General features: G+C 46.0%; 1 protein-coding gene across 3 annotated transcripts in view; it reads left to right on the forward strand.

Moving 5' to 3' along the window:
* The first annotated feature begins 1,042 nt into the window (after window positions 1–1,042).
* The window catches only part of arhgap32b (Rho GTPase activating protein 32b), a 166,336-nt gene continuing 146,261 nt past the window's right edge, over window positions 1,043–21,117 (forward strand). For all 3 annotated transcript variants that reach the window (XM_079508347.1, XM_079508349.1, XM_079508350.1), the window contains exon 1: window positions 1,043–1,710. The gene's annotated coding sequence lies outside the window, so the exon portion shown is untranslated. The remainder of the gene's footprint in view (window positions 1,711–21,117) is intronic.

The following is a 21,117-nucleotide window of genomic DNA, read 5'->3' on the forward strand; positions in this document are numbered from 1 at the left end:
TGAAGGTTGCGGACCGCTCTGCCGAGCACATGGCCATGCAGCCACGGACCACAGTTACATTCTCAATTCTGTATAGAACCACACCAATGAAAATCTGGATTTTTACCTCTTTCTAAATTTAAATTAACCATTTCTAAATAGTATAGAAAACGGACTGTTTTCCGAATGTCATTTAAATCATTATCAAATATAAAATCCAAATGGCTGAAAAATACACCGGAGAGGCCGTGAAAGAAAACAGGGGTCTTAATCCGTCCCCACACACACACACACACACACACACACACACACACACACACACACACACACACACACACACACACACACACACACACACACACACACACACAGACACACACAGAGAGAGAGAGAGATTACATTCTAGCATAAATCTGATCTAATCTCAAACATCATGTTGGGCAGGATCTGGAATTGATTAAAGTGAATAGTTTAATCTGTGACAAAAAAAAATGCACATGCACGGGCACCTCAGTCTCACCTCAGTTTTATTAACATTATCTGGGTTTTACGTTTTAACTTGGTGTTCTGCGTGAAGCTTTAGGCCTATATTTAGAGAGCAAATAAGAAATCCCATCTATTAATATTAATATGAGGCCAAATAAATAAACTTCCATCAGGCGACTGAGGCGAGGCCTGGGTCGCTTGTCAAAACAGAACAGATGTACTAATATACAACAACAAGCTAACAATATGGGTCGCATGGTGACCATTAATTGCTTTGGCAATGTAAACGTATATGTTTTCTCATGGGCACTTTTTAATTGAATTGAATTGAATTGAATTGAATTGAATTGAATTGAATTGAATTGAATTGAATTGAATTGAATTGAATTGAATTGAATTGAATTACTCGCATCGTCCGATAACTACGCCCCCTGTTGTTCGCTTGTAGATTTGTTTGTTCTCTTTCTTTTCTTTTTTTTTTGCGTCGTGCTCTGATTCGCTGCTCGCGACTGCGCACATTATTCCAAAAACGATGGCCATGCGCGCGCCTCGCCTTGCCTCGCACGATCCATTCACATGCCGCCTCGAGCCGCTCAGTCAGCGCTGCGGAGGGAGGGAGCCCATGGAGGGAAGCCTTTTAAACGGTTCTTCTAGTTAAAACAAGTTTTATCCTGGAAATATAATATAGTGACCCGTTTGCTCCCAACAACAACAACAAGGACAAATAAACAGCAATGCTTTGCTCCGAAAGGTACGGGAGGGAACGGCACGTTAACCGATAGACTACACACTAGGATAGTAGTACGATTTTTATCTAGACTTTTTTTGTAACTGTTTACAACTAATGAACGCTACAACCCCACGCGTCGTCGAGCCGAGCCAGACTGCCAGTCCTGTCCTGCGCGAGCTTTGTTGTTTTGTTGTTCAGTTCCCGAAAAGACAAAATAATAATGCAAGCCTTGAACCGACGACTGCATGTCTGTCTGTCTTCCGTCGTTTGTCTGGAGAGAAGTGGCAAACAATAACATGTGACTGGTATGTTTTGACTCTGATGTGGACCAGTGTGGTGTCTGTCTGACTGACTGACTGACTGTGGAGGACAAGAAGAAGAGATAGAGATAGTGGTGGTGAAACTGAAACGACACATGAGACACAGACAGTGCGACGGAGAAAGTAAACTCATTCCACCCACCGACGTTTATTCTGCCAGCTTCAGTCATTCAAACAACAACATCACCACAGCAGGTAATGAATGATGTAGCCTGCTATACTCTATACTGGATTCATACGTGTTTGTTGTTGTGATATTTATTGCACTCGTAGGTATAACCTGGTTATAATATTATCTCGGCGGCCAGTAGGCTATACGTGCCCGCCTGGCCGCCTCAATTTCCGAGAGAGAGTGTATATTATGTGTGTCTGTATGTATCTCTCTCTCTCTCTCTCTCTCTCTCTCTCTCTCTCTCTAGTGTATATGTCTGTCTGTCTGTCTGTCTGTCTGTCTGTCTGTCTCTCTCGTATGTGTGTCTGTGTCAGAGAAAGTGAGAGAGTGTATAATATGTGTGTGTCTGTATGTCTCTCTCTCATATGTGTGTGTCTGTGTCAGAGAGAGTGAGAGAGAGTGTATATGTGTCTGTATGTCTCTCTCTCTCTCTCTCTCTCTCTCTCTCTCTCTCTCTCTCTCTCTCCTGGGGGAGATAATAACTTAAGCTTATACTAACTGATAGCATGTATAGATAGAGCTGACAGTCTATTCTATTTCCAGCTTTCTGCTGCCTGTCAGTGCTGTGTCAGTGTGTGTTGGCTTAATTATGCATTTTGCCAGTTAATATTTGTTAAGCCTACCATCCGCTATCAGAAAGCACATGTTTCAGGGGGGGGATTTTGGACTGGCCTATTAAATACTTTTATTTAACATTTTTTATCATAAACACATCCCAAGTGCTCTCATTTGAAAGCCCATTGGGAGGGCTGCTACATAACCCATTTTGATCTGAGATCAGATTCTAAAAATGTCTTCTACATCCTGACAGTTTTGTGAAAAAGCTATGTTTCTATGTTAGTGGTTCTTCGATTTTTCAAAAATAGCAGACCTACAAGCTCGTAGCGCGCCACTCGGTGGCGCGCTATGAGCTTGTAGATCTGCTATTTTTCAATAGCTAAAGCATAACATAATGCTAACACCAAAAGGGGTTCCCGGCTTCCCGCCCAAAATGGGATAATTGACCAAACCTATAGTGATTACTTTCTTGTATTAGGTTGTATGTAATCAAATATTTGTGGGTTGTTTTTTTAGCCACTATTTGAACAGCCAAGTTAGTTAGCAATACACCAGCTGACCTACATGACATAATGGCCAATGAGTTGTTTCGGGGGTAGAGTATTGCTCGAGGGGATGTTACTCAGCCTACATGGTAGTTGCTGGGGAGAACAGCTCATTTTTTAATTCATTATTCTCTTCTCTGCCCTCTTTTTTCCATGATGCTGGGGGATTAGACTAGGCAATCCCAGTTCCAAGCTGGCTTCCCTTAGTATTTATTTAACAACCCCTGCCTCCTAAATAAATTGTGTGGGGAATCTGGGGATACTTTAGTTACAGTACCTGCCTGTTATTTGGGATCATGGGTTTGTAATTGGTACATCTCTGTTTGGGACCTCAATATCTACTACTATGCTGCTAAGCTTTAGCTCAGAAATGAGGTTTCCGACCCGTGATATCCCTGCCCTGGGGCGAAAGGGGGTCTAGCTGGGTCGAGCCTGTCTACAAACAGTGGATTAAACCCTTTTTGACCTGAGATCAGATTCTAAAAATGTCTTCTACATCCTGACAGTTTTCTGAAAAAGCTATGTTTCTATGTCGATTTTTCAAAAATAGCAGACCTACAAGCTCGTAGCGCGCCACTCGGTGGCGCGCTATGAGCTTGTAGAGCTTGTAGATCTGCTATTTTTCCTGTTAGCTAAAGCATAACATAATGCTAACACCAAAAAGGGTTCCCGCCCAAAATGGGTTAAATCCTTTTTTGCAGTACTGATTCCAAAATGTAAACATTATCAGAACCGAGATACAGTTCAACTCAAGAGATTTCACTATACAGAACTGGATGAATGAATGCACTGACGTTTATTACGAAAAGGGGATTACATTGAGAATAAAATGAATTGAATGGAAGGAACATGATAAAGTCAAGAATGAATGCAGTCGTATTGACATGACGTTAGGTGCTTTGGCGCGGGCCCCAGCGGAGGATCTGGTCGGGAGCCTCGAACCGGATCTTGCCTGATGGAAGGCAGGGGCTCCGGAGCCCCCCCCCCGTCCCCCGTCCTGGTGGTGCCTGCTGCTGGGCGGTGTCGGGGAGGTGGAGGGTTGACCTGAACGGATAGCACAAGTGAGACAAGGAAGTAGCTTTGACTAGTGGTACCATTTGAGGTACAGTGGTTGGTGCCAATTAAAAAATTCTGTTCCATTTTTGCCTTGGATATTTGGTAAAATAAACATCATTATTTCTGTCATTCATTTGTACTTCATGTACATTACAACCCTTTCTCATTCCCAACTCATCACATTGTTTTTGCAGCTCTGCCCTTGTTGTGACGTGACAAAACACTGTCTAACCAAATCATAACCTCACAAAAAATAACTATGCCTACCCATAAACCTCACAAAACTATGCGTAACCCTAAACCAAACATGCCGTGACATGCTTGGCGTAATAAGTCAAATCCCGCAGTGGGATTTGAAGTTTGAACCTATGACCTTGGGAACATGGAGCTAATGTCGTCATCACACCGCTCTGTGTTCCATCATTGTTTTAGATGTTATTTGAAGTGGTATCCATTCCAATGACTTGACCACTCCCACTCCCAACCTGTTACATGGACCAGTGGTTCCCAAAGTGGGGTCCGGGGACCCCCAGGGGTCCTTGAGGGAGTTCAAGGGGGTCCCCCAGCTAAATGATAGTTTGGAACCAAATGGACCCTTATGGGTCTGTAACCCTGAGAGTGAAACAACTACAAATGGAACCATTTGTACACTCTCAGAGTGTACAAATGAGTTAAATTAACATTGATTTTACAATATAAACGGGGGTCTCAGAGATAGAAATGCCATACAGTTAAGTTGGGGGTCCGTAGTAGACTAATGCACGTCAAACGGGGGGTCCGTGAAATTAAACTGGTTGAGAATCACTGCTCAAAATCTTCTCTTTATGGGGGTCCCTGGCATATCCTTTCAAATGGGGGTCTGCAGGCTAATTAGTGTCAATTTGGGGGTCCTTGACATGAAAACGTTTGGGAACCACTGACATAGCCTATAGAGCGTCGCAGTCCCGCCCCCTTTCATGACGACGCCAGGCCCAGGAAATGAATCCCAATGCATTTTTCCAATACACATTTAAAAAAGTATTTATTTAAAGACCGTTACGCCACGGACAAAGCCAACTCCAGTCGTGACAACTCATGACAACAAACACAATATTTGGGACCAAACAAATAATTACAAAGAAGAAAAACAACAAAAAAAGTGTTGTAACCTGCCGTTTCGTTCTACTTTCTAAGTCTTTGTTTGGCCCAAAACATTGTGTTTATTGTCATGATTTGTCACGACAAGAGTTGGCTTTGTCCGCGGCGTAAACGTCTTTAAATAAATACTTTCTGAAAAGTCTATGAGGAAAATGAACGGGGATTTATTTTCCGGGTCTCTCGACGGGGCGGGACTGAGACGCTCTATTGCAGCTCTGTCACTGTTTATGAGAATGTGTAGCACTACTAGGCACGTGTCAGTTGTGGGTTGGCAATAATACAGCATGATTATTATCTGTACTCCTCACTCTCAGACTGGTGCCAGATTGGCCAGGAGCAACACAATCCGACCATACCTGGTAACTAGTGCAGAGTAGGCCCATATATGGCCTAAAAGAAGATGGTGTTTCTTATTTCTTTTCATCACTAGTCCAAGACTCCAAGTTAGCTTTATACAGTCCATGGGCAATGAAAAAGCTGTATGGATGCTTGAGGTGTAGTGAATTGGGCAGTCTTAGACAGTAGCTGGCCTGGCTGCCATCCAAGTATTTGCGTGATGTTTTGGTGTTCTAACTAAGTATTATGTTATACTTTAGCTATTGAAAAATAGCAGATCTACAAGCTCATAGCGCGCCACCGAGTGGCGCGCTACGAGCTTGTAGGTCTGCTATTTTCGAAAAATCGTGAAAATGTGGCACAAATCTTTGAATATATATTCTTTCAGAAGACTTTTTATTTATTTCGACGTCAGGCCTAAATGGGTTAAACACACTAATGGGGAAAAAAAGGGTATTTTGCGATGTTTGTGTGTTTGTTTGCTTATAGAAGATTACAATTGGGTTCAACATGCATGCTGTCTGTGTCCAGGCTTGTTCAGCTATTCTACTTCAGTCCAAGTATTGCACTCAGAAAAATCTGTTTGCTTTACTTTTGGAATATATTAGACCATGGGTTCCCAACCACTGGTAGCGGTACCACTAGTGGTACTTGAGCCCCCCTCTGGTGGTACGCAGAGGAGTGGCCCAAAAAAGACCAAAGTGGAATGAAATATTTATATTAATACAGGTAGTTGTTCTGACCAAGCAATTGGTTGAAATAGGCTCTCCAGCCGTGCTGAAATGAGCATGACATGAACATGACCTAGATGTAAGATTTTAGGACGGATTAAATCACATTAGAAATATTATCAGTTGTGCGTCAGAGCAGCAGCAAATTTGTCTTAGTAATGGAACAAAAACAAAACAATTTAAAGAATAAATTACATTTTCCTCCTGTGTTAATAACAGCTGAATAGGATGGGGCAGGTCTACGCTCCTGTATTTTAACCCATTCTGACCTGAGATCAGATTCTAAAAATGTCTTCTACATCCTTACAGTTTTCTGAAAAAGCTATGTTTCTATGTCAGTCGTTCTTCGAATTTTCAAAAATAGCAGACCTACAAGCTCGTAGCGCGCCACTCGGTGGCGCGCTATGAGCTTGTAGATCTGCTATTTTTCAATAGCTAAAGCATAACATAATGCTAACACCAAACGGGGTTCCCACTCAAAATGGGTTAACATCAGTTATTGTGGCGGTACTTGGAGTGCCAGATATTTTCTGTGGTGGTACTTCAGTATAAAAAGGTTGAAACCCCCTGTATTAGACTACCTATAAAACAGAACAGACCTGATTCTGCAAGTGTTGCCGCACTTTTGTCTGTTGAGGACGAAAAATTACCATATATGGCGGCAAAATTGAGGACGTAGTCGTAGGTGCCATTTGTGATTGGACGGAAATTGGACATTGGCGCTGTGATTGGACGGAAAGATTACCATGTATGTATGGTGCTGAAACTGGTGCTGTGATTGGCCGTTGTGATTGGCTGGAAGGTGTGCCGTTCTGCACTGTGATTGGCTGAGCATCCCAATAACGGGTGTGCCACAGGGGACACCTGTTATATATATTATATATATATACAGTATAAGTGGCAGATGCAAATGAGAGAGAGGGAGGAGAGAGGGAGAGGAGGGAGACGTAGGGATTGGTTGTGTCATATCCCCGAAGGGATATGGACTAGTACATATATAATTAACAAAAGTCAGTCAGTCCGTCTGTCTTGCATGGTTCTAATTGCCCAGAACTTGCACGTGGCCATTGACTATTGGCATATCATGCACACCGTTTTTCACGTCCTCTCGATTAAAGATGTTTATTTGTGTTTTGCCATAAACACCGAAGACTGGCAGTTCGGCCTATGGGTTCTGTTGTCACCGTTATCATGCTCATGAGCTGTGTGTGTTGTCATGGTTACGGTGTACCGGCAGGCATGGGATTGGGCTCAGCAGCCTGTGACAATGGTAGCACAGCACACAGGCCGAGGCAGACATGGCTCACAGCTTAGCTACAACGTTGTAAAGGAGTCGAGGACATTCATTTAGGAGCTGTGTCCATATCAATGGGCCTTACTAATGCTCATTATAAGATGGTACCATTTCTGTAGTCTCTCACTCTGTTTCAGAGCCTGGACAGTTCAGATACATTGTCTTGTTCTTTGTGTTATGTCAAATAACACAATTTGGGCGGCTGTGGCTCAGGAGGTAGGTCATCCCTGGGTCGGCGGTTCGAATCCCGGCTCCTCCTGTCCACATGTGGAAGTGTCCTTGGGCAAGACACTGAACCCTACATTGCCTCCATTGAGTCGGTCGGTGTGAGCTTGCCACCATTGGTGTGTGAATGTGGGAAGTGAGGACGCTGGCGTCGACTGTTCGCCGCTTCACCTCCCAATGTATGAATGAATTAACCATTGTAAAGCGCTTTGAGCACTTGGAAAAGCGCTATAAAAATGCAATTCATTATTAATTTATTAAATGTGTGTATATGTGTTCTGCATACTTGGCTGCTGGGTCGCAAGACACATTTCAGTGTGAACTGACAATAAAGTACTACATCATATCACTATATCATATCATCCTGCCTACCAGTGACATCATCGGTAGACATGTTTTGTCATTTTGAACGAGATTGCTAACTTTCCAGGGAGAGAGAAGCTGTGGTTTGTATTAGCTTGGAATCCCCATCGAAGATGTGGGCTACTAGTCCACCCAATGAGATGCAGAGTGAGTTGACACTTGACAGTATCGGTTACTCGGGCCGATACCACCCTCAAGTACTCGGTACTCGTAACCGGCCCCGATACTCTAACCTGAGTACCAAAAACTAGGCTGAACGAATGCAACGGGAGCAAGTCTGACCCAACACTGCAGCAAATCGCCCAAAACAGATCTACAAGCATAACTGACAACTGACAAGTGTAGATTGGAGATCCATCTGCATCTATGAGAAAATGGAGGGAAAATAAGTGGTGACTCAACAAAAATAAAGTACTCGTATCGGTACTTGGTATCGGCGAGTACTAAAAAGGAAGTACTTGTACTCTTACTCGGTCTGAAAAAGTGGTGCAGTGACGTCACACACTAACCATAGCAACCATGCTCCTTTTTTGAGTGGACAGGTACACGAACATACAGACAAAGCTGGTTGTTGGAGTGGTTTGCACCACTCAAAAAAAAGGTATTGGGACAACTCTAGATAAGGACGCCCCTCACTTCACACGAGTGTGATTTTTGTTTGACATTCAGCATCACACTGGGTGCATAATAAAAAGCACTAACCATGGCGTGACTTTGAAGGTACCATGTGGTCCACCTCCTGGAGGTCGCTGCCTCAGGTGACCCACTGTCAAACAGCACCTCCTGGAGGTCGCTGCCTCAGGTGACCCACTGTCAAACGGCAAAACTTTCAGCCCCATCTGTGCTTTTCATTACCAACAGCATCTCTGTGTACGTAATGTCCTTGTAATGAAATACCAGGCTGAATTTATGCAGATTTTAGTCTGAGTATGTGCCATCGGCTTGCTAGCCTAATATTTATGCGCATCATAAAGCCTTGACTCATGGTTAAATAGTTACGATGGCCTGGGCTGATACTTGTTCAGTCAGCTGAGTGGTGTGTTGTTTAGCGTGGCCTCGGGTGGCTGCATGTGTTTTTTCATTACATTTCTCTGTGCAATGTGGTTGATAGTTACCATATAGAAAATCACTCGAGTTCCATTACGCTGTCTTGTCTTTGAAATGGATGGATGGATGGATGACTGAATTATTTTCTTTCATTTGTTTTTGTAAAAAGAACCACCGCTCATCTGCTGAAAGAACTTAACCCATTTAGGCCTGACCTCAAAATTTAAAAAAAAATCTTCTAAATCCTCCAGTTTTCTGAAATAAATATTTTCACGATTTTTCAAAAATAGCAGACCTACAAGCTCGTAGCGCGCCACTTGGTGGCGTGCTATGAGCTTGTAGATCTGCTATTTTTCAATAGCTAAATTATAACAATGTTTAAAACACCAAAAGGGGTTCCCGCCCAAAATTGGTTAAGTGATTGGTTAAGTGAGGTGCTGGAGTCACCGATGTGATCATTCATCCAATCAAGTGATGAACATATATTCTGTCCTATCATATCACTTTTTGATTATGCCTGAAGAAGGTCAGTAGACCCAAAGCTTGCAAAATAAATACTTTGTGCGCAGATCTGAGTGTGCGGAGCTTCCCTTTCATTTGTTTTTAACCCATTTTGGGCGGGAACCCCTTTTGGTGTTTTAAACATTATGTTATAATTTAGCTATTGAAAAAAAGCAGATCTACAAGCTCATAGCGAGCCACCGAGTGGCGCGCTACGAGCTTGTAGGTCTGCTATTTTTTGAAAAACGTGAAAATATTTATTTCAGAAAACTGGAGGATTTAGAAGATTTTTTTTAATTTTGAGGTCAGGCCTAAATGGGTTAAAATTTGCTTTATTCAAAAAATAAACATTTCAAATCAAATGATAAATGGATGTATGTGTGGGTGGATGGATTTATGGATGGATGGATGGGTGATTTTGCTGAATGTGTCACTAGTTCCTGGCTTCCTGCCAATAGTGGGCAGGCACATTATTCCGTTGTCGTCTCTCCGTGTCCACGACTAATGTGCCAACATTAATTTTGACCTGCGCTGCTTTACTTGGTGAGGGAGATAAGTTTAGAGAGCTATTCTAAAAAAACGGAATTAGCTCATATTTTAGCGTATAGCTCATATTTTTGCTCATATATTAGCTCATACGTACTATTTTTGAAAATGTGTGCAAATCTTTGAATATATATTCTTATTTTTATTCCCAGTGAACACTTTTATCTCAAATCTTTGCTTCTGGGGCGGGGGGGGGGGTCCCTGGAAGTTGGAACTACATATTTTGGGATTGGAGTCCAATTACATATAATTCTGGGGGACCTTGACATGAAATAGTTTGAAAACCACTGATATAGAAACATGTTTTCTTTTCTTCAGAAAACTGTCAGGATTTAGAAGGTATTTGTAGAATCGTCCTCAGGTCTAAATGGGTTAAAAGGTTTAGCTCCTGTCAATTTTGCAACACATATATATATGTCAGAGATGGGCAACTTTGACGATGACAAGGGCCAATATATTTCCACACTCACTCCAGAGGGCCACGCGTTTTGAGCTTGTAGATCAGCTATTTTTGCTATATTTGAATTGAAAACCTGATTTTTTTTTTGCTATTTTTGAATTGGAATCCTGAAAAGTAACCTTTTTATTGAATTTCAAATGCATTTAGTTATAGTTATGTTAACTTTATAAACTGTTAACATAACTACATTGGACACAAAAAGACAAGAACATTTTAATACTAGGTATAGTCATTAAGTACTAGTCATTTAATACTAGTCATGAAGTAATTAAAGCGGGTTTGGAATTGTAACAGCTGAAATCAATACTATGTCAGTATTCTGGTATTAACATGCGGGCCGCATTAAGTGAAGGTGGGGGCCGCATGTGGCCCCCGGGCCGCCAGTTGCCCACCCCTGATATATGTGAAGCACATTGAGTTTACTCTCTGTATGAAATGTGCTATACACATCACAGGTTTACAGGGGGAAATAAGTGGGTTACAAAATACATAATTGTGATTATATAATCAATATTAAACGACCCAGAGGTTGTCTCTCAGTGGCCACGTACAAAGGCACACATGACCCCCTGACCCTGTGTGCTCTATACTAAAGCATTCTCTGGGGGCGCTCATTTGCCATTCCCTTCCGCATGTTCATTAATTATACAAATGGCTGAATGGCATTCTCTCTCCACTGTCCTCTCGGCCCTGATCCCACACTGAACAAAACAGAGCTGCCGACTCGCCACATACACATACCATATGTCCAATCCATGCATCAAAAGCATCTCTCCACTCCACCAGTTCCCCTGCACTGTCACTGTCACACAGGCCTCTAAAAGCATCTCTCCACTCCACCAGTTCCCCTGCACTGTCACTGTCACACAGGCCTCTAAAAGCATCTCTCCACTCCACCAGTTCCCCTGCACTGTCACTGTCACACAGGCCTTTAACCCATCTCTCCACTCCACCAGTTCCCCTGCACTGTCACTGTCACACAGGCCTCTAAAAGCATCTCTCCACTCCACCAGTTCCCCTGCACTGTCACTGTCACACAGGCCTCTAAAAGCATCTCTCCACTCCACCAGTTCCCCTGCACTGTCACTGTCACACAGGCCTCTAAAAGCATCTCTCCACTCCACCAGTTCCCCTGCACTGTCACTGTCACACAGGCCTTTAAAAGCATCTCTCCACTCCACCAGTTCCCCTGCACTGTCACTGTCACACAGGCCTCTAAAAGCATCTCTCCACTCCACCAGTTCCCCTGCACTGTCACTGTCACACAGGCCTCTAAAAGCATCTCTCCACTCCACCAGTTCCCCTGCACTGTCACTGTCACACAGGCCTCTAAAGCATCTCTCCACTCCACCAGTTCCCCTGCACTGTCACTGTCACACAGGCCTCTAAAGCATCTCTCCACTCCACCAGTTCCCCTGCACTGTCACTGTCACACAGGCCTCTAAAAGCATCTCCCCACTCCACCAGTTCCCCTGCACTGTCACTGTCACACAGGCCTCTAAAAGCATCTCTCCACTCCACCAGTTCCCCTGCACTGTCACTGTCACACAGGCCTCTAAAAGCATCTCTCCACTCCACCAGTTCCCCTGCACTGTCACACAGGCCTCTAAAGCATCTCTCCACTCCACCAGTTCCCCTGCACTGTCACTGTCACACAGGCCTCTAAAGCATCTCTCCACTCCACCAGTTCCCCTGCACTGTCACTGTCACACAGGCCTCTAAAAGCATCTCCCCACTCCACCAGTTCCCCTGCACTGTCACTGTCACACAGGCCTCTAAAAGCATCTCTCCACTCCACCAGTTCCCCTGCACTGTCACTGTCACACAGGCCTCTAAAAGCATCTCTCCACTCCACCAGTTCCCCTGCACTGTCACTGTCACACAGGCCTCTAAAGCATCTCTCCACTCCACCAGTTCCCCTGCACTGTCACTGTCACACAGGCCTCTAAAAGCATCTCCCCACTCCACCAGTTCCCCTGCACTGTCACTGTCACACAGGCCTCTAAAAGCATCTCTCCACTCCACCAGTTCCCCTGCACTGTCACTGTCACACAGGCCTCTAAAAGCATCTCTCCACTCCACCAGTTCCCCTGCACTGTCACTGTCACACAGGCCTCTAAAGCATCTCTCCACTCCACCAGTTCCCCTGCACTGTCACTGTCACACAGGCCTCTAAAGCATCTCTCCACTCCACCAGTTCCCCTGCACTGTCACTGTCACACAGGCCTCTAAAAGCATCTCTCCACTCCACCAGTTCCCCTGCACTGTCACTGTCACACAGGCCTCTAAAAGCATCTCCCCACTCCACCAGTTCCCCTGCACTGTCACTGTCACACAGGCCTCTAAAGCATCTCTCCACTCCACCAGTTCCCCTGCACTGTCACTGTCACACAGGCCTCTAAAGCATCTCTCCACTCCACCAGTTCCCCTGCACTGTCACTGTCACACAGGCCTCTAAAAGCATCTCTCCACTCCACCAGTTCCCCTGCACTGTCACTGTCACACAGGCCTCTAAAAGCATCTCCCCACTCCACCAGTTCCCCTGCACTGTCACTGTCACACAGGCCTCTAAAGCATCTCTCCACTCCACCAGTTCCCCTGCACTGTCACTGTCACACAGGCCTCTAAAGCATCTCTCCACTCCACCAGTTCCCCTGCACTGTCACTGTCACACAGGCCTCTAAAAGCATCTCTCCACTCCACCAGTTCCCCTGCACTGTCACTGTCACACAGGCCTCTAAAAGCATCTCCCCACTCCACCAGTTCCCCTGCACTGTCACTGTCACACAGGCCTCTAAAAGCATCTCCCCACTCCACCAGTTCCCCTGCACTGTCACTGTCACACAGGCCTCTAAAAGCATCTCCCCACTCCACCAGTTCCCCTGCACTGTCACTGTCACACAGGCCTCTAAAAGCATCTCCCCACTCCACCAGTTCCCCTGCACTGTCACTGTCACACAGGCCTCTAAAAGCATCTCCCCACTCCACCAGTTCCCCTGCACTGTCACTGTCACACAGGCCTCTAAAAGCATCTCCCCACTCCACCAGTTCCCCTGCACTGTCACTGTCACACAGGCCTCTAAAAGCATCTCCCCACTCCACCAGTCCCCCTGCACTGTCACTGTCACACAGGCCTCTAAAAGCATCTCTCCACTCCACCAGTTCCCCTGCACTGTCACTGTCACACAGGCCTCTAAAAGCATCTCCCCACTCCACCAGTTCCCCTGCACTGTCACTGTCACACAGGCCTCTAAAAGCATCTCCCCACTCCACCAGTTCCCCTGCACTGTCACTGTCACACAGGCCTCTAAAAGCATCTCCCCACTCCACCAGTTCCCCTGCACTGTCACTGTCACACAGGCCTCTAAAAGCATCTCCCCACTCCACCAGTTCCCCTGCACTGTCACTGTCACACAGGCCTCTAAAAGCATCTCTCCACTCCACCAGTTCCCCTGCACTGTCACTGTCACACAGGCCTCTAAAAGCATCTCCCCACTCCACCAGTTCCCCTGCACTGTCACTGTCACACAGGCCTCTAAAAGCATCTCTCCACTCCACCAGTTCCCCTGCACTGTCACTGTCACACAGGCCTCTAAAAGCATCTCCCCACTCCACCAGTTCCCCTGCACTGTCACTGTCACTGTCACACAGGCCTCTAAAAGCATCTCCCCACTCCACCAGTTCCCCTGCACTGTCACTGTCACTGTCACACAGGCCTCTAAAAGCATCTCCCCACTCCACCAGTTCCCCTGCACTGTCACTGTCACACAGGCCTCTAAAGCATCTCTCCACTCCACCAGTTCCCCTGCACTGTCACTGTCACACAGGCCTCTAAAAGCATCTCCCCACTCCACCAGTTCCCCTGCACTGTCACTGTCACACAGGCCTCTAAAAGCATCTCTCCACTCCACCAGTTCCCCTGCACTGTCACTGTCACACAGGCCTCTAAAAGCATCTCTCCACTCCACCAGTTCCCCTGCACTGTCACTGTCACACAGGCCTCTAAAGCATCTCTCCACTCCACCAGTTCCCCTGCACTGTCACTGTCACACAGGCCTCTAAAGCATCTCTCCACTCCACCAGTTCCCCTGCACTGTCACTGTCACACAGGCCTCTAAAAGCATCTCTCCACTCCACCAGTTCCCCTGCACTGTCACTGTCACACAGGCCTCTAAAAGCATCTCCCCACTCCACCAGTTCCCCTGCACTGTCACTGTCACACAGGCCTCTAAAGCATCTCTCCACTCCACCAGTTCCCCTGCACTGTCACTGTCACACAGGCCTCTAAAGCATCTCTCCACTCCACCAGTTCCCCTGCACTGTCACTGTCACACAGGCCTCTAAAAGCATCTCCCCACTCCACCAGTTCCCCTGCACTGTCACTGTCACACAGGCCTCTAAAGCATCTCTCCACTCCACCAGTTCCCCTGCACTGTCACTGTCACACAGGCCTCTAAAAGCATCTCCCCACTCCACCAGTTCCCCTGCACTGTCACTGTCACACAGGCCTCTAAAAGCATCTCTCCACTCCACCAGTTCCCCTGCACTGTCACTGTCACACAGGCCTCTAAAAGCATCTCTCCACTCCACCAGTTCCCCTGCACTGTCACTGTCACACAGGCCTCTAAAGCATCTCTCCACTCCACCAGTTCCCCTGCACTGTCACTGTCACACAGGCCTCTAAAGCATCTCTCCACTCCACCAGTTCCCCTGCACTGTCACTGTCACACAGGCCTCTAAAAGCATCTCTCCACTCCACCAGTTCCCCTGCACTGTCACTGTCACACAGGCCTCTAAAAGCATCTCCCCACTCCACCAGTTCCCCTGCACTGTCACTGTCACACAGGCCTCTAAAGCATCTCTCCACTCCACCAGTTCCCCTGCACTGTCACTGTCACACAGGCCTCTAAAGCATCTCTCCACTCCACCAGTTCCCCTGCACTGTCACTGTCACACAGGCCTCTAAAAGCATCTCTCCACTCCACCAGTTCCCCTGCACTGTCACTGTCACACAGGCCTCTAAAAGCATCTCCCCACTCCACCAGTTCCCCTGCACTGTCACTGTCACACAGGCCTCTAAAGCATCTCTCCACTCCACCAGTTCCCCTGCACTGTCACTGTCACACAGGCCTCTAAAGCATCTCTCCACTCCACCAGTTCCCCTGCACTGTCACTGTCACACAGGCCTCTAAAAGCATCTCTCCACTCCACCAGTTCCCCTGCACTGTCACTGTCACACAGGCCTCTAAAAGCATCTCCCCACTCCACCAGTTCCCCTGCACTGTCACTGTCACACAGGCCTCTAAAAGCATCTCCCCACTCCACCAGTTCCCCTGCACTGTCACTGTCACACAGGCCTCTAAAAGCATCTCTCCACTCCACCAGTTCCCCTGCACTGTCACTGTCACACAGGCCTCTAAAAGCATCTCCCCACTCCACCAGTTCCCCTGCACTGTCACTGTCACACAGGCCTCTAAAAGCATCTCCCCACTCCACCAGTTCCCCTGCACTGTCACTGTCACACAGGCCTCTAAAAGCATCTCTCCACTCCACCAGTTCCCCTGCACTGTCACTGTCACACAGGCCTCTAAAAGCATCTCCCCACTCCACCAGTTCCCCTGCACTGTCACTGTCACACAGGCCTCTAAAAGCATCTCTCCACTCCACCAGTTCCCCTGCACTGTCACTGTCACACAGGCCTCTAAAAGCATCTCCCCACTCCACCAGTTCCCCTGCACTGTCACTGTCACACAGGCCTCTAAAAGCATCTCCCCACTCCACCAGTTCCCCTGCACTGTCACTGTCACACAGGCCTCTAAAAGCATCTCTCGAGTCTCCACTCCACCAGTTCCCCTGCACTGTCACTGTCACACAGGCCTCTAAAAGCATCTCCCCACTCCACCAGTTCCCCTGCACTGTCACTGTCACACAGGCCTCTAAAAGCATCTCTCCACTCCACCAGTTCCCCTGCACTGTCACTGTCACACAGGCCTCTAAAAGCATCTCCCCGCTCCACCAGTTCCCCTGCACTGTCACTGTCACTGTCACACAGGCCTCTAAAAGCATCTCCCCACTCCACCAGTTCCCCTGCACTGTCACTGTCACTGTCACACAGGCCTCTAAAAGCATCTCCCCACTCCACCAGTTCCCCTGCACTGTCACTGTCACACAGGCCTCTAAAAGCATCTCTCCACTCCACCAGTTCCCCTGCACTGTCACTGTCACACAGGCCTCTAAAAGCATCTCTCCACTCCACCAGTTCCCCTGCACTGTCACTGTCACACAGGCCTCTAAAAGCATCTCTCCACTCCACCAGTTCCCCTGCACTGTCACTGTCACACAGGCCTCTAAAAGCATCTCCCCACTCCACCAGTTCCCCTGCACTGTCACTGTCACACAGGCCTCTAAAAGCATCTCTCCACTCCACCAGTTCCCCTGCACTGTCACTGTCACACAGGCCTCTAAAAGCATCTCCCCACTCCACCAGTTCCCCTGCACTGTCACTGTCACACAGGCCTCTAAAAGCATCTCTCCACTCCACCAGTTCCCCTGCACTGTCACTGTCACACAGGCCTCTAAAAGCATCTCTCCACTCCACCAGTTCCCCTGCACTGTCACTGTCACACAGGCCTCTAAAAGCATCTCTCCACTCCACCAGTTCCCCTGCACTGTCACTGTCACACAGGCCTCTAAAAGCATCTCCCCGCTCCACCAGTTCCCCTGCACTGTCACTGTCACTGTCACACAGGCCTCTAAAAGCATCTCCCCACTCCACCAGTTCCCCTGCACTGTCACTGTCACTGTCACACAGGCCTCTAAAAGCATCTCCCCACTCCACCAGTTCCCCTGCACTGTCACTGTCACACAGGCCTCTAAAAGCATCTCTCCACTCCACCAGTTCCCCTGCACTGTCACTGTCACACAGGCCTCTAAAAGCATCTCTCCACTCCACCAGTTCCCCTGCACTGTCACTGTCACACAGGCCTCTAAAAGCATCTCCCCACTCCACCAGTTCCCCTGCACTGTCACTGTCACACAGGCCTCTAAAAGCATCTCTCCACTCCACCAGTTCCCCTGCACTGTCACTGTCACACAGGCCTCTAAAAGCATCTCTCCACTCCACCAGTTCCCCTGCACTGTCACTGTCACACAGGCCTCTAAAAGCATCTCTCCACTCCACCAGTTCCCCTGCACTGTCACTGTCACACAGGCCTCTAAAAGCATCTCCCCACTCCACCAGTTCCCCTGCACTGTCACTGTCACACAGGCCTCTAAAAGCATCTCCCCACTCCACCAGTTCCCCTGCACTGTCACTGTCACACAGGCCTCTAAAAGCATCTCCCCACTCCACCAGTTCCCCTGCACTGTCACTGTCACACAGGCCTCTAAAAGCATCTCTCCACTCCACCAGTTCCCCTGCACTGTCACTGTCACACAGGCCTCTAAAAGCATCTCTCCACTCCACCAGTTCCCCTGCACTGTCACTGTCACACAGGCCTCTAACCCATTTTGGGCGGGAAGCCCCTTTTGGTGTTTTAAACATTATGTTATGCTTTAGCTATTGAAAAATAGCAGATCTACGAGCTCGTAGGTCTGCTATTTTTGAAAAGTCGTGAAAATGTGGCACAAATCTTTGAATATATATTTCAGAGCGAACATTTTTAACTAAAATATTTGCTTCTGGGGAGGGTCCCTGGAACTACATATTTTGAGATGGGGGTCCGTGGCCCAATAGAGATAATTCTGGGGGTCCTCGACATGAAAAAGGTTGAGCACCACTGACATAGAAACATGGGTTTTTCTGAAAAATGTTAGGATTTAGAAGCCTTTTTTTTAATCGACCTCAGTCCAAAATGGGTTAAAAGATGCCCTGGCATTCCGGATGGAGATTCCATTCCCCCGTAAACAATTCTGGCATTGAGCAAGGGGGTGGTTAGGGAGCAGCCGCGGTATTCCCACCATGGCAGCACGGAGGATAATGAGGTAGAATAGACTAAATGGAACTCTCCTTCAGGGCTGTTTGGGACAACAAGTTGAGTGAAACTATACACGTATTAGCACTGCAGTGAGGGGGACACATAGGCTGTACCTCATTACGTGAGCTGAATGTCGTACTATATCCAGACGGCACACAGTCTTCATCATAAAACATGCAGGGACAGCATTCCAACATCTATGGACACAGATTATGTCATAAGAGTGACAACAGAAATGACACTTTCCAAATATTACAGGCAGCTAGTAGTACGCAGAGGAAATTAATCAAATCAAAAATAATATTTTCTTTTCTTAGTTTCTTTGGCATGTGCGTGTAAGGAGGAGATCCCTGAGCTGAGCTCACTGGTACATCAGTGACATCTGCTTGGCAGAGGGTGTGTTTGCATCCATAGTAAAACCAGCCAAAAAAAAACCTCAATCCCTGTGTGTGTGTTTTTGTGGCTTTCGCCTTTATTTTATATATATTCTTGGAGGGACAGACAGTAAGCTGACAGGAAATGGGGAGAGAGATAGGGGGGGGGGTGACATGCAGCAAAGGCCGTCGGGATCGGGAGTCGAACCCGCGGCACACTGCCAGACTGGATTACCAGCCAAGGTGCCTGGACCGCTGAGCCACGGCCCAGGCCAAGTTGACAAATTTGACAAAAAGAAAATGTATGAAGTAATGGTTGTAAAGATTATACAGATTTTGACAGCTTTACCATCTCTGTTGTGTTATGTTTTCCAAAGCCCTAGAGCAGGCGTAGGCAACCTTTGGCACCAAGGATGGTGATCACTGGCACACTGGAATAAGTGTGAGAGACAGTCAAATAAATAAAGTCCCTCACATTTGTATGTAAATTACATCCTGCACATCATTCTACATTCTTTAACCCATTCTAGGCGGGAACCCCTTTTGGTGTTAGCATTATGTTATGCTTTAGCTATTGAAAAATAGCAGATCGACTGACACAGAAACATAGCTTTTTTCAGAAAACTGTCAGGCTGCAGTAATCCTGGTCTCTAAACAAACTGCCTCCCCCTGGCCAGCCAGGGCGCCTGATGGAGGGGAAAGGAACTGGTTGGAATAACGTGTTCCTTCCACGCGCTACGTCCAACCAGGGAAACTCCCCCTGTCACGTGTAAAGGAGCAACTTGGACACTCAGGCAGGAAGGAAGCATGAGTTCAAGTCCGTTGCTCTCCCCATGTCCCCCATATATGGGGACTAGGTTGGCGGAGGGTGTGTAGAGCCCAGGATCACATTAGATAATTGGCACAGGGGTGAAAAAATGGGTTACAAAAATCGAGGGATAAAGATTTAGAAAAAAAAATAAAACTGTCAGGCTGTAGAAGACATTTTTAGAATCTGATCTCAGGTCAAAATGGGTTAAAACTCTGAACTCTGACTGCATGGGGAGAGAGTCGAGTCATTGCTCTGAGTCAGAGCCTCTGACTCTAATGATCATTATGAATAACGTCGTGAGACAACATTTATAAAAGGAAGGGAAAAGGTTCTATTTGTGTACAATAAAAATATGTTGGAATTTTCTATGTGGTGCAGAGATTCAAATAGGGTGCATTTTGCATCCCAAAACGCAGTTTATAGTTAAGGGACGCAATAAAACAACGACCTCTGGATCCACGGGATGCACTACTGTACTCGGCATGTACAGTAAAAAATCACACCCGTGTGAACTGAGTGGTGTAAGGTTTTATATAGCATGATCAGTTGTGGTCTGACGTAATGTCTGACGTAATGAAATCACACCCGCGTGAACTGAGTGACCACTTTCCTAGATCTAGGCTATTGAGTTCAGCGTTGAGCATCTCTGTTTCTCTGGTGGTTAGTTGAAAAAAAAATATGTTAAGTAAAAAAAAAGCTATCATTTTTGATAAATGTATATAAAAAAAATATAAAAAAATATATATATAAAAAAAATATATATCAGTTATTATAATCACATTTATTTATGTAAAGAATCAATTAACTTGCATTGTTTTTTATCGATTTTATTTATTTCTAATGCTGAGATACTTACATTTTTCTTTGTGTTATTTGTGTTTATTTTAATACTAATTCTAAACGAAACAATCTCTGATTTTAATTCATCTAAATGTTCAATAAACTTATTCCTATTATTAATATTCAATTCAATTAAATGATCTTCGGACTCACCCAACATTTTGGCAATAATATCATGTTGACAAGTTATCCATAGCTCTTCATTCTTCATTACTATATCTTGTGTTTTTAAAATTATCTTTAATCCTGATTTACAGGTCACAGATTTGGCATTGCATCCAAAACAAAAGTACTCTTTATTCTTCAATGCAATGACAACATCACAACTTTTACATTTACCCATTGACGAATCTTCCAACTTAAAATCAGTAATCCTTCCAAAATAACTAATTAATATAACTGTTTCTAAGTTATGTTCACTGTTCATATTAAAAGAAAGATCTTTTAACTCTATTGGTTTCTCACTTAATATTTCTTCCTTACCTTCTTTTTCAAACCATAATCTTAATTCAACAACTTCTGGTATATCAAGGTCTCTGTATAATATAGTATCTGGATGGGACTCTGCTTAGCATGACATATCCCATGGCTGGCTGGAAGATTGTTCTTAAATCCATAACTGCTTTTTCG

The sequence above is a fragment of the Electrona antarctica genome (assembly GCF_951216825.1).
Source record: "Electrona antarctica genome assembly, chromosome: 8".
Lineage (NCBI taxonomy): Eukaryota > Metazoa > Chordata > Actinopteri > Myctophiformes > Myctophidae > Electrona > Electrona antarctica.